Here is an 11,683-nt window from a genome sequence, read left to right on the forward strand (position 1 = left end):
GAGCCCCAAGTGGGGATCAGTAAGTCTCTTGTTGCCCTGAGTCTGGGAGAGGGTCAACCTGCCACCTGCAACTCGAGCGGGTTTTTCTCCCCAGGAAATTCCGGCCCGTCCTGGAAGGCACAGCAAAGGCCCTTTCCCCAGATGGGACCGTCTGAGAGCAGTCTCACCGCTCTGGCCACCTCAGAGCTCCTTAGACTATACATATTCAACAGATATTTGTTGCTGCCTCCTGTATGCCCAGATTTTGTGTCTTTGCACAGTGTTTGCTTGGTGTCTCTTGCCCACACTCCCCAATATACTCGTCCAACCACCACGGGGCCTGAGGATGTTATTGGCCCCTCTAGCCCAGGAGCATACTTGGAAGCTGTTGGATAACAGGCTCCCAAAAAGATTGCACCCAAAGCAGCCCACCGTGGGCTGGGCTGGCTGAAATGCCCCTACAAAAGCTCGTTCACGTGGCGTGGAGTAGCAGCCCCCGAAAGACACGGGAAGTAGCGCTTGGCTGTCAGTGTTCAAAGTCCCAGGGCTGACTCTGACTGTGACTCGGGTGTGTAGGACCTGGGTAAGTCACTTCCTTTGCCTGAAAGTCCCTCAGGCCTGATGGGGTAGGCTGGGGAAATAAATATTCGTATTGGGGAGGGGTGGTGCCTCTGTTTCCATTCTATTGTGTCTGACAGGTAAGTAGTCCAAGCTGGCTGGCAGATCACCCAACGCCTGCTCTGATCGCTCAACGCCTGCTCTGATGGAGACAGACAGTCCTTCCTTGGAAACTAAGGTAAGTCATGCATTTTGAGACGTGTCCCTAACCTCACAACTGAAAACAAATCCATTGGGAGTTTTCTTTTGAAATGAAAAGCATCCTTGGGGGCTGGGATGGAGTTGACTGAGTATTTGCCTGGCATACACCATGCTTCCTGTCCCATCCCAGCTTTCCTGCGACGGCAGCACTTGAGAAGTTTAAGGTCATCTTCAGCTACAATTTGGGCCAGCCTGGGTTACATCCTATCTCAAAAGTAAGTAAATAAGAAGTTGGTCGGGGCTGGGGATTTAGCTCAGTGGTAGAGCCCTTACCTAGGAAGCGCAAGGCCATGGGTTCGGTCCCCAGCTCCGAAAAAAAGAACCAAAAAAAAAAAAAAAAAAAAGAAGTTGGTCATTGGGCTGGAGAGGTGGCTCAGTGGTTAAGAGCACTGACTTCTTCCAGAGGTCCTGAGTTTGATTCCCAGCAACCACATGGTGGCTCACAACCCTTCTTAATGGGATCTTCTGGTGTGTCAGAAGACAGCTACAGTGTACTCATATACATAAAATAAATTATTTTTTTTTAAAAAAGAAGTAAAACATCATTTAAGAGTTACTTGTAGGGGTTGGGGATTTAGCTCAGTGGTAGAGCGCTTGCCTAGCAAGCGCAAGGCCCCGGGTTCGGTCCCCAGGTCCTTAAAAAAAAAAAAAAAGAGTTACTTGTTCTCCTGTGTATGTATGGGCGTCTGTGCTGACATGTTCAGAGTTCAGAAGACAGCTGTGTGGAGTGAGTTCTCTCTTCCCATCCTTACGTGGGCTCAGGATCTCAGGACACCAGGCTTGGACAACAAGTGCCTTTAACCGCTGAGCCATCTTGCTGGTCTCGGTACTAAAAACATCCTGTATAGAAAATCTAGGCAGTGAAGAAAACCAAAATTAGACAAATCACCCCCAATACGAGTTTCCCAAAGCAAACAATATTAACGTTTTGAGAATACCCTTCCAGATACCTCTCTTGTATAGACCCCTCTGTGTCTCCGCCTTTTGTACCACACAAATGTCTAATTTTACATAAACTTCACAGTCTGCTTTATCACATGGGTTCTTGTTTTTTTTTATCCACTCAGCAAGGTGTAATGGATTTTTTTTGCATGTCAAATATATAAAGCTTGGGGCTGGGGATTTAGCTCAGTGGTAGAGCGCTTACCTAGGAAGCGCAAGGCCCTGGGTTCGGTCCCCAGCTCCGAAAAAAAAAAAAATATATATATATATATAGCTTTACATCTTAAAAATGCTCCAAAAAATACTTCCACACAGTTATTCTGTGAGAGAGGGACTTCTTCCCCTCATCTCTGCCCCACCCCACTTCTCCCCTGGGGTGTGACCTCATCACTACATTTCTGTCCCAGCCCAATAGGGCTTCACCCATAGGGGCCCAGGGGGACACTCTCCTCCCAACTAGAGCTGAACCAAGAGACAGGCTGCTAAGGGAAGGTGAAGCTAGGGACCCCAGGAGGCAGACATGACCCAGGGAAAGGTGGGGGTAGAAAATCAGCGAATCTCTTGTGAATGAGGCCTGGATACAGAAACCAGGATCTGGCCGCCTCCTCGTTTCCTTTCCCCCTATTCCCCATGTCTTAGAACATAAAGGCTTCTGTGTCATTGGTCAAAATGAGGCGCCATGGCTTGAAAGAAGGTGACCTTGGGACCCTTGGCTACCTGTTGTGAAAAATAGATTTCTGAGATTCATTCAAATGACTGATTTCCCCAGGAGGTGTAAAGTTTGAATACCGAGAATTCTTTGGGGGACCCTTTTTGCTAAGTGTCCCATGGTGAAAGGTCAAATGGAGTCTTGTTCCTTAGCCTTTCCCTCCCTCATCTTCCATGCTGATCCTCAGGTCAAGTGAGCCATCCCCCTGCCTCGGAACAGAATGTTCTAAGCTCCCAACAAGCAAAAGGGATTGTGACTGTCATAACTGGGTGGCCCTGGGAGCACATCTCCGGAAAGAGGGGGGCCTAAGTATGGTCTCCCCATAGCCCGATGGGTTGGATAGAACCTTCCTTATTAACCTCAGATTCCTCACTGCTCGCACCCCCCACTCCCTCTAATTTCTTCCACCCAAAAAAGAAAGTGCTTGTGAAAAGCGGGGGCTGAGTGGCCCTGTGTCACCACCGCCAGTCCCGCCCCTCTGCCAGCTTGGGTGAGAAGAAGAACCCTGGCAGCGACACCTTCTCTTCCACAGCCACCTCACCCCCTTCCCAGTCTCCAGGGCTGGAGAGGTGGGAAGCCAGGATTAAGGAGAGGAGGCCCCTTGGGATCCCCTCTCTTCCCTGTGGCTGCTGCTACCAGCCCCTCTCTCCTTCTGCCAGCACATGCTACCCACAGGCTGGCCCTGGGTAACATGGGAGACAGAATGCTTCAAAACTCACACACCTTGCTTGCCACAGAGCTAGGGCAGAGGGTCTGAGGTAGATGACCAGCCCCTCGTTCCTTTCAGAAGTCAAGTAAATGAAAGCCAGCCGAGGGATGGGGGCCTGGCTTAGTAGCAGAGCAGGAGGTCTATATGCACGTACATACCTGACGTGCCTGACATGTGCGAGACTATGGTTCCATCTCCGGCAACACGCGAAAGAAAAGTGCTGATACTCTCCTAGAAAAGATCTAGAAAACAGGGAGCAGGGAGAGACTGCCCCAGAGGCTTACAGGCGGCCCTAAGCTCTTCTCCTCTCCCAGTGCAAATGTGCAAGACTTCCTTCAAGTCTAAGGCACAGAGCATCAGGGACCCTCTCCCAAGGCCACTCAGCCCGGCCATCCCTCTAGGCCACCACCTATCCCAGCAAGCTGACATGTGGATTTCTGGGACTTGCCCCTAGACATGCTGATTCTGGGGCCTGACAGTGAGTGTCCTGAGTTAAAAACTTGAGATGACAATGGCCTTTGGGGATGCCTCACATCCCACTTCCAGTTTCCTCCCTCTTCTTCTCTGTTCTCTCCAAGTCGGCTGTGCCAGAAATTTCCAGTGCCAGGGAATAGTGGGTAAAGGACAACAGAAGCCACATTGCAGGCATTAGAGTCCTTCCTGGTCGACACTATAGGGCCAGATTCTTCCTGTTTCTCAGATGCATCAGTGGGCCCGTCTTCTCCTGACACATCTGCAGGACCAAGGCTTCCACTCCAGGGCTGCAGTGAAGGACAGAAACGGAGTAGGGGTGGGTAGGACTGGTGGTCCAGAGCTCAGAGCACCAGGAGCCAAGAGGTCCCTGCCTTTGGAAGCACAGACGGTAGAAGACTGACTGGACAGGGTGCTCAGAGGAAGGAGTCCCTGGCTCAGGATGTGCTCATGAGAGATTCAGAGTCAAGAAACCATGAAGCCAGAACCTTAGCTGTGACTCAGTAAGAAAGTCTCGGGCCCCGGAGGGGAGAACCAAGAAAGGGGGATGCCCTCGAAGCCAAGACCTCAGAAGCTAAAAGGCTTTGGGGTATCAAAGGCCTGACAGAGGGAAACAACATATTCCACAGGTGGCTTAGTGGGAACCCCCTCACTATCTGGGTGACTTAGGACCGTGTCCTGACAGCTCTGGTTTCTGTGTCAGTGAAGATCATTCATTAGGACTAGAAAGGCTGGGAGCCTTGCCCTAAGGCAGGAAGGGAATGGAGGCCCTGGATTGTCCGCCTGTCTTTTGCTTCCAGTCACCTGTATCTTCCCTTTCTTCCCTCTGGCTTAGTGGATCCTCCACAAAGGGCCCCTCATATTCATCTTCCCATCTCTGCTAGGGCCTGAGGCCAGAAGAGAACTCCTTGTTCAGGCCTGCCTCCCTCCTGACCTCATACACCATTTCCTGAGGGTTGTGATAAACTAAGCCCTGGGGACTTTGAAAACTCAATGTAGAATCAGTCTCCTACCCGCCAAGAGCTCCTAGCTAGGTAAGGAACCATGCACTCCTGACTTCTCCTGCAGCCCACTTGTCCCCAGAGGCAGAATGGCAACCCATAGGGTCATGCACATAGACATGCCAAACACAGAGTCCTCCTCAGCCCTCAGCTCCACTCCCAGGTCTGCTCACATGGCACTGTTCCATCCACCCTAGAGCCCTCCCTGCTCTGGGCCCAGACTGCCGGTCCTTCAGAGAGCAGAGAAATGGCATGGCCGGAACCATAGGCTTAGCAGGGAGGGGGCAGGGCAATGGCCAGCACCTGGAGAGCACACCCCACCCCCCAACAGTGACAGCTGCAAGAGGTCGGAATCCCCAGTAGCCAGTACCCAGGGCTTACTCCAAGGTCAAGGGCTTCAGGCTCTCATATCTGGGTTGGGGGTCACCCTTTGCTACTCCAAATACCTCTCAAGATGGGTGCCTTTTACCCTCTGGTCCTGGACAACACCTCAGTCCAGAACTGCGTCCTCTTTCCCTAACTTTTCCCATGCCTCTCCACCAACTTCCCATCCTGAGGGATGAGGGTCCCCTTAATGGTATCACCGGAGTAACTCTGTAATCACAGGGACTGCCAGGGTACTGAGGGTGAACACAAGCTTTAGGAAGGCCCTAGGGGAGATGGTGCCCCCTCCCCCTCAGAGAATCTGGCAGGCAGGCCTTAATCTCAGCAGGAAGCAGGGTCTGGTTACCAAGGGTGGGGGTGGGGGAATGCCAGGGCCTTGGGTAAAGGGAGCCTGGGAGGAGGGAAGAGAGAGAGAGAGAAGCCAGGGCAAGGTTGGAGAGGCAGCCTTAACTCCTGTGTAGCTGGACTCCTCTGTCCCTGTCTCCTCAGGAAGCTATCTATCTTCCTGAACAGTCCAGCCATGCCAGGCTGGGCAAGCTTCACCATCTGCGTGGGCCCTGGTTTCTCCCAGTCCCTTGAGCTGCCCTAGAGTCTGTCTGTCTGCAGCTCTCTCTGTCTTCTTCCTTCCTTCATTTTTTTGAGATTGTGTAGCCTGGCTGGCCTAAAACTATGTAGGCCAGGCTGGCCTTGAACTCATGGAGATCTGCCTGCTTCTGCCTAATGAGGGCTGGGCTTGAGCACCATGACTGAAGCGTTTTCAGTTGTTGCTTCTCGGCCACGTTGACCTGGACATCTCCAGATCCTTGTGTCCCATCTGGGACTTTGTATGTTGCTGCCACATCTACCTCTAGCTGGATCTATCGAATGGCTCCTGTCTTACCAGCCTTGGTGGGATTTGTCTATAATGCCAGCACTTGAGAGGTAGAGACGGGATGATCAGGATGCAAGGTCATCTCAAACTACATATCAAGTTGAAAGCTAGCCTGGCTCTCATATCAAGCTGAAGACCAACCAGCCTGAACTACAGTATACACTATCTGAAGATTAATTAAAACCAAAACAACGATAAATACTGTAGGCTTCCAGGCAGTCCCACTAGGCTCCTCCTCCCAGGGACCTAACAATGGCTTGGATCCTCGCCTGACACAGGACTGCGTGCTCGAGCGTGCGTGTGCTTGCACACACACACACACACACACACACACACACACACACATCCAGCTTTCTCTGTCTTCCCGAGTGTTCCCAGCATTCCCTCTCCCCACTTCCTGTCCTTTTCTGCCCCCCCCCCAACTTCTCTTCCCTCATGAGTCTGCTTCCATTTGTCTGTCTATCTACATGTCCATTCATCTGCCTCTGTCCCTTCTCCAGGTCCTCGTTCTTCTCCCTTCCCCCAATAAACCCTCTTTATACGAGCTCCATTACATGGCATAATTATGCAGGGACACACCTTGGCATGGGCCCATCAGGTCCCCCCTCGCCACATTATATTTCATAACAAATATGCCTGCTGGTGTCCTGAGCAAAGGGTCTCACTCTGTCCCTGCCTTTTCAAGTCTTCCTGTCATCCCTGGTCCCACGAACCTATTGTAGTCTCTATCATGGGTTTGTATGTCTGTCTGTCTTTCCATGTATCCCCAAGTCTATCAGAGCCGCAAGGCCACCCCAACTGCACTGTACAGCTCGCCTGTATAACTGGGACAGTGCCTTCTTTTTGAGGCCTCTCTCACACGCAGACCCTTGGCTTTGCCCTTCTTGCTAATGTGATAGGATAAGTTGATACAGAGCAGCTGATAGTCTGAGGGAAGAAGGGGCAGCATGTACATGCTGGGGGAGTGATCAGTCTCTAAGGGTGTATGGAGCAAGCTGGACAGCCTGAGACCTGAGGATGGGGCTCTCAGGGGGCATGGAGTGGTGCCATTGCTCAGGGGATAAGGCCTGAGTCACAGAGAAACTTAAGGTGGGCGTGTAGTATCACATGCCTAGAATGTCAACACTCAGGAGGCTAAGGTAGGAAGACACCGAGTTCCAGGCCAGCCTGGGCTACATGGTGAGACCTTGTCTCAAAAAACAAAGAGAAAGGAATGAAAAATGGGCTCAGTCAATAAAGGGTTTGTTTTAAGAAATGAGGAACAGAGTTAATTCTCCCACACCTTTGCGCTAAGCACAGCATTACCACTTATGATCCCAGCTCTGAGAGAAGGAGGCTGGAGGATATCTGGGACCCAGGGACCAACCAAACTAGTGAAACTGGCAAGCTTCCAGATTCAGTGAGAGACCCTGTCTCCAAAAATAAAAGAGTGTGTGGGTGGGGAGGGTTGGAGACATGGCTCAGTAGTTAAGAGCACGAACTACTCTTGCAAAGGACCCAGGTTCAGTTCCCAGCACCCACATAGCGACTCACATAGTAACTCCAGTGCCTGAGGATCTAATGCCCACTTTTGGCGGTCAAGGGCACCACACATCCATATAACATATATATATATATACATATATATATATATATATATATATATATATATGAAGACTAACACTTGCAAGCATTGGAAAAAATGTTTAAATAAATGTATGTGGAGACGCAGTTGAGGAAGATGTGTAACATTGACCTGTGGCCTCCACAAGCACCCACATAGTGTACACAAACACACACACACACACACACACACACACACACACACACACACACACACACACACACCATAGGGAAAAAACTGAAGCAGATTGGAGTGAGGGAGACCCAGCAACAGACAGAAAGACAGACAGGAAGCTCTGGGTTCTGATCCTAGCTATGCCACCGACTCCATACGACCTTGGACCTGTCCTTTTCCCCCGTCGTACCTCAGTTTTCTGTCCTGTAATTGAGACCCTTGGCAGAGACCATCCCCTATAATTCTGTGAGACCCAGAATCACGTCTCTAAATTCAGGTCTGGAGGCCGGAACCTTTACTTTCCTTAAAGGAGATGCCCCAAACTCCCTTCCAGTCTAGAATATCAGTCCCTGCACCTGCCATTCAGCACCACTAGGGGCAGGACAGAGGAAAGAATGGAGGTTAGACAGCAGGAAGGACTTCCTGCCGGGCAATAGGAGGGAAAGGAAGCCCCAGCTTCTTCTAACAGCAGGCCTCCAGGGCCTCCTCTGTTGAGGCTGGGGGTGGAGTAGCAGGGGTTGGGGGGGGGGGGGGCACTCAGCAACTGGGTAATTAGCCTTCGCTCTCAGGCCCTGAGGGGAGGGGCTGCTGGACCAAGAAACCAACGCAAACTGACAAGGGTGGTTTTGACACGCGGTGGAGCTGACGGGCCCGGGGGCCGGGGTTTGGTTTGGGAGGGGGGATCTTATCAAATGATTAAAAAATAGGTCAGAAGGAAGAAGCCACAGCCGGCACGACACTGGGTCCGTGGTGAGAAGGCCACACAGCTTCCCCAGGGCTGTGGGCTTTGGTGAGGTGGGGGGTGCTGAGGAGGGCTTCCAGAGGTGGGGGGGTTGCGGGGAGATGGGCCAGGGACAAGAAGATTGCTGGCCTGGCCCTGTTCATGGGTCGTTTGGAATTCTGCTTTTAGCCCCCCCTGGTCACATTCCTCCTTAAAGGAAGGACAGACAGCCTTGCTCTTCCTTCACTCACCCTACTCTAGTCACATCACACTCCCTGCACATCAACACCGGAGACCCTGTGTGGAAGTCCTTCTCACCCTCTAGTCTCTGGTTAACTGATGCAAAGACAGCTAGCCAAACTGCCTCTCCAAACTGCCTCCTCTCTACCGTCTCAGCAACTCTGGGCCCTGCCGGAGTCCAGTTTGACCCTCCGGCTTAGTAGGGCTTTCCTGTTCCTCTACCTTCCTATAAACATTGTAACAGTCAAGCCAGTCTCTTCCTATCAACATTGTAACAATCACAGTGGGTAAAAGGCAGAGCCTGAGGTGGGTCCCACGAGCCTAGGGCAGTTTGATGATCTCCAGCAAGCAAAGCAAACAGGCCGAGAGTCAGGTTTGTCTATCTGGTGGGTTAGGGCTCCACCCCTCCCTGAGGCTGGCATTCTTTCCCATAAGCCTTCACACTCAATCCCATTTCTTTTCTGAGTTTCCTGAAACGGAGAACAGTAAGGGCCATCCAGGGTCCTTGGATCTCTAGGTACTAGACTAGAAATAAAGATGATCGGAAACCAATAACCACAGTGGAGAGACAAGCCAGGCAAGGCGCCGCCATCTCTAATAAAGAGGACACCCAAGTCTCAGCTGCCACCATGCAGGGCACCCAGGGCCATGTTGGCATGAAAATGGATTGGCTAGATCTGACCTTGAGATTAACCCCACTTATCACCCCAGATGTAGATTCGCTGTGACACACAAGTCTGTGATCTCCCTGGGGCCTGATGTCTACATCAGCGACCCAGTACGTATCACAAGGCACCGTGGCAACCTCCTCCTGCCACAGCGTGGGGTGGGGGGTGCAGGGACTGGTGAGGTGGCCTATTAGTGCCCACCACCACCTGCCTCCCTTCCCTAGTACGGGTCTGTTTTTTTCCCTAGCGCCAGATTCTGACACTGTGAACCAGGGAGGGGAGGTTAGCATCAGGGTCAGGCAAGTTCTTAGCAACTGAAGCAATAGTTGGAAGTTGAAATACCAGCCATTTGTTGCCCTGCAGGGAGAAGTGTTCCACACATGCGTGCACTGGCCTGGGCTCTGGGGCCTTGGAATGTTCGTGTCCCAGAACACCTGCTACCCTGGACATACCACCCTATCTGACTTCTGCTTCCTCTTATCCTCTTTCTCAATGATTTTGAAAACAAAACCCCAGTTTTTCTGCTTGTCCTTACCCTCATCCCTGTACTCATTATATTTGAGTTGGTCAGGAACCACTCTGCCTGTTTCTCAGATGGCAGAAAGGAAACAGAGGCACAGAGAAGGTATATATGTTCTCAGGATCACACAGCTGCTAATGCCATTGCATCTCTGGGACGCTGAACCTTGCTCACTGAGGTGTGTGTGTGTGTGTGTGTGTGTGTGTGTGTGTGTGTGTGGTATGTGTGTCTGTGTGAGTGGTGTATATGTATATGTGGGTGTGTCTGTGTGTGTGTGTGTGTGTGGTATGTGTGTCTGTGTGAGTAGTGTGTGTGTATATGTGGGCGTGTCTGTGTGTGCATATGTGTGTATGTGTGTGCATATGTGTATGTCTGTGTGAGTGGTGTGGGTGTGTCTGTGTGTGCATATGTGTGTATGTGTGTGCATATGTGTGTGTCTGAGTGAGTGGTGTGTGTGTATGTGTGGGTGTGTCTGTGTGTGCATATGTGTGTATGTGTGTGCATATGTGTGTGTATGTGTGGTGTATATGTGTGTGTGGTGTGTGTGTGGTGTATATGTGTGTGTGTCTGTGTGTGTGGTGTGTGTGTCTGTGTGTTTGTCTGTGTGTGTGTGAGTGTGTGTGTGTGTGTGTGTGTGTGTGTGTGTGTGTGTAGATGACGTTGTTGCTATTTCCATTCTACAAATGAGATACTGATCCTCCTGCTCAGGGTGATAAAGGCTTGTAATGCAAGCGCTGAGGAGGCTGGGGTTGGAGGGTAGCTGTGATTTCCAGGCCGGTATGGGTTCCAGAGTAAGACTTCGAATCAAGGTTCAGGAGGGAGATGGCATCACGTCCTCAACTCAGTTGTTTGTTTACTGTATTCTTCTCTCCTTTCCAGGTGTCCTTTCCAAGGCAACCTTGGCTCAGAGTCCTGTGGAAAGGCAAGCCTCTAAACCCTCCTTAGATCACCTTAGTCCTTTCTGCCTGCTGACCCTGCCGAACTGGACCCTGTTACTTAGCAACTCCATCACCTTTATGAACCGAGGGATGACAGGGTCAGAGATGGGCACAGTCACAGCTGAGAGCAGATCCGACAGGGTGAGCATGCAGGAAGTTGGGTCCAGATGGGAAAGGCCCTGGAGTCCTGGTTTCTTGGAGCAGGAATGGGAAACAGGGAATGCTCCTGGTTCCCTTAGGAGGTCTGCTCTTGGCCAATGAGCCCACTATCTGCGGCAAGCCTAGGCAGCCCTTGGGAATAGGTGATTCTCGAGGGCCCTGTGGGACATGACACTACATTCTCTAAGGCTGGGACACCTTACCCTGTCCTGCTGGCCAAACCCTTCTTCCTCCCTTTGCCTCTCACCCTGGGACCTGTGAGCCAGTGATTAAGAGGTGGGAAGCAGAATCAGCTGCTGTGTTTCTGTCGGTGCCAAAGGACTGGCTGCCATTCTGGGGTGGGAGTGGGGGCTGAATGTTCCCACTGAAGCAGCAGAAGTAGCCTGGGGACAAACTGGAACTTGAGAACTATTGTTAAGGGGCTAGAGAGATGTCTCAGTGGTTAAGAGCATTGGTTGTTCTTCCAGGGTTCCTATGTTCAAATCCCAGCAACCACATGGTGGCTCACAACCATCTGTAATGGGATCTAATACCCTCCTCTGTCCTGTAGATAAACATGAAGACAGACCACTCATATACATAGATAGATTTTTTTAAAAGAGAGACTTGGTGTTTGGTTTGGGATGAGGCGGGGGATTGACAACATGTGGGGAGATTAAGAGTCATCACCCTTTGGCTCCAGATACTTCTCAGGATCTACACCCTTAGCATGCTATTTTCCTTCTGTATACAAGACTTCGAGAAAGATCTGAGACAGTCTTTTCCTTGCCCACGG

The 11,683-nt window shown here is 51.2% G+C and overlaps 1 long non-coding RNA gene across 3 annotated transcripts; it reads left to right on the forward strand.

The window, feature by feature from the left end:
- The first annotated feature begins 14 nt into the window (after positions 1–14).
- Positions 15–11,479, forward strand: LOC148003090 (uncharacterized). Of its 3 annotated transcripts, XR_015632048.1 has the most exons (4): positions 485–562; positions 678–775; positions 929–1,013; positions 10,691–11,479. It is a non-coding gene; the product is annotated as an uncharacterized LOC148003090 (long non-coding RNA). The 3 variants fall into 3 exon arrangements; XR_015632046.1 differs by lacking the exon at positions 10,691–11,479 and having other exon boundaries at positions 15–562; positions 929–1,110; XR_015632047.1 differs by lacking the exon at positions 485–562 and having other exon boundaries at positions 647–775; positions 10,691–10,890.
- The last annotated feature ends 204 nt before the right edge of the window (positions 11,480–11,683 follow it).

The sequence above is a fragment of the Rattus norvegicus genome, chromosome 10 (assembly GCF_021556685.1).
Source record: "Rattus norvegicus strain SHRSP/BbbUtx chromosome 10, alternate assembly SHRSP_T2T, whole genome shotgun sequence".
Lineage (NCBI taxonomy): Eukaryota > Metazoa > Chordata > Mammalia > Rodentia > Muridae > Rattus > Rattus norvegicus.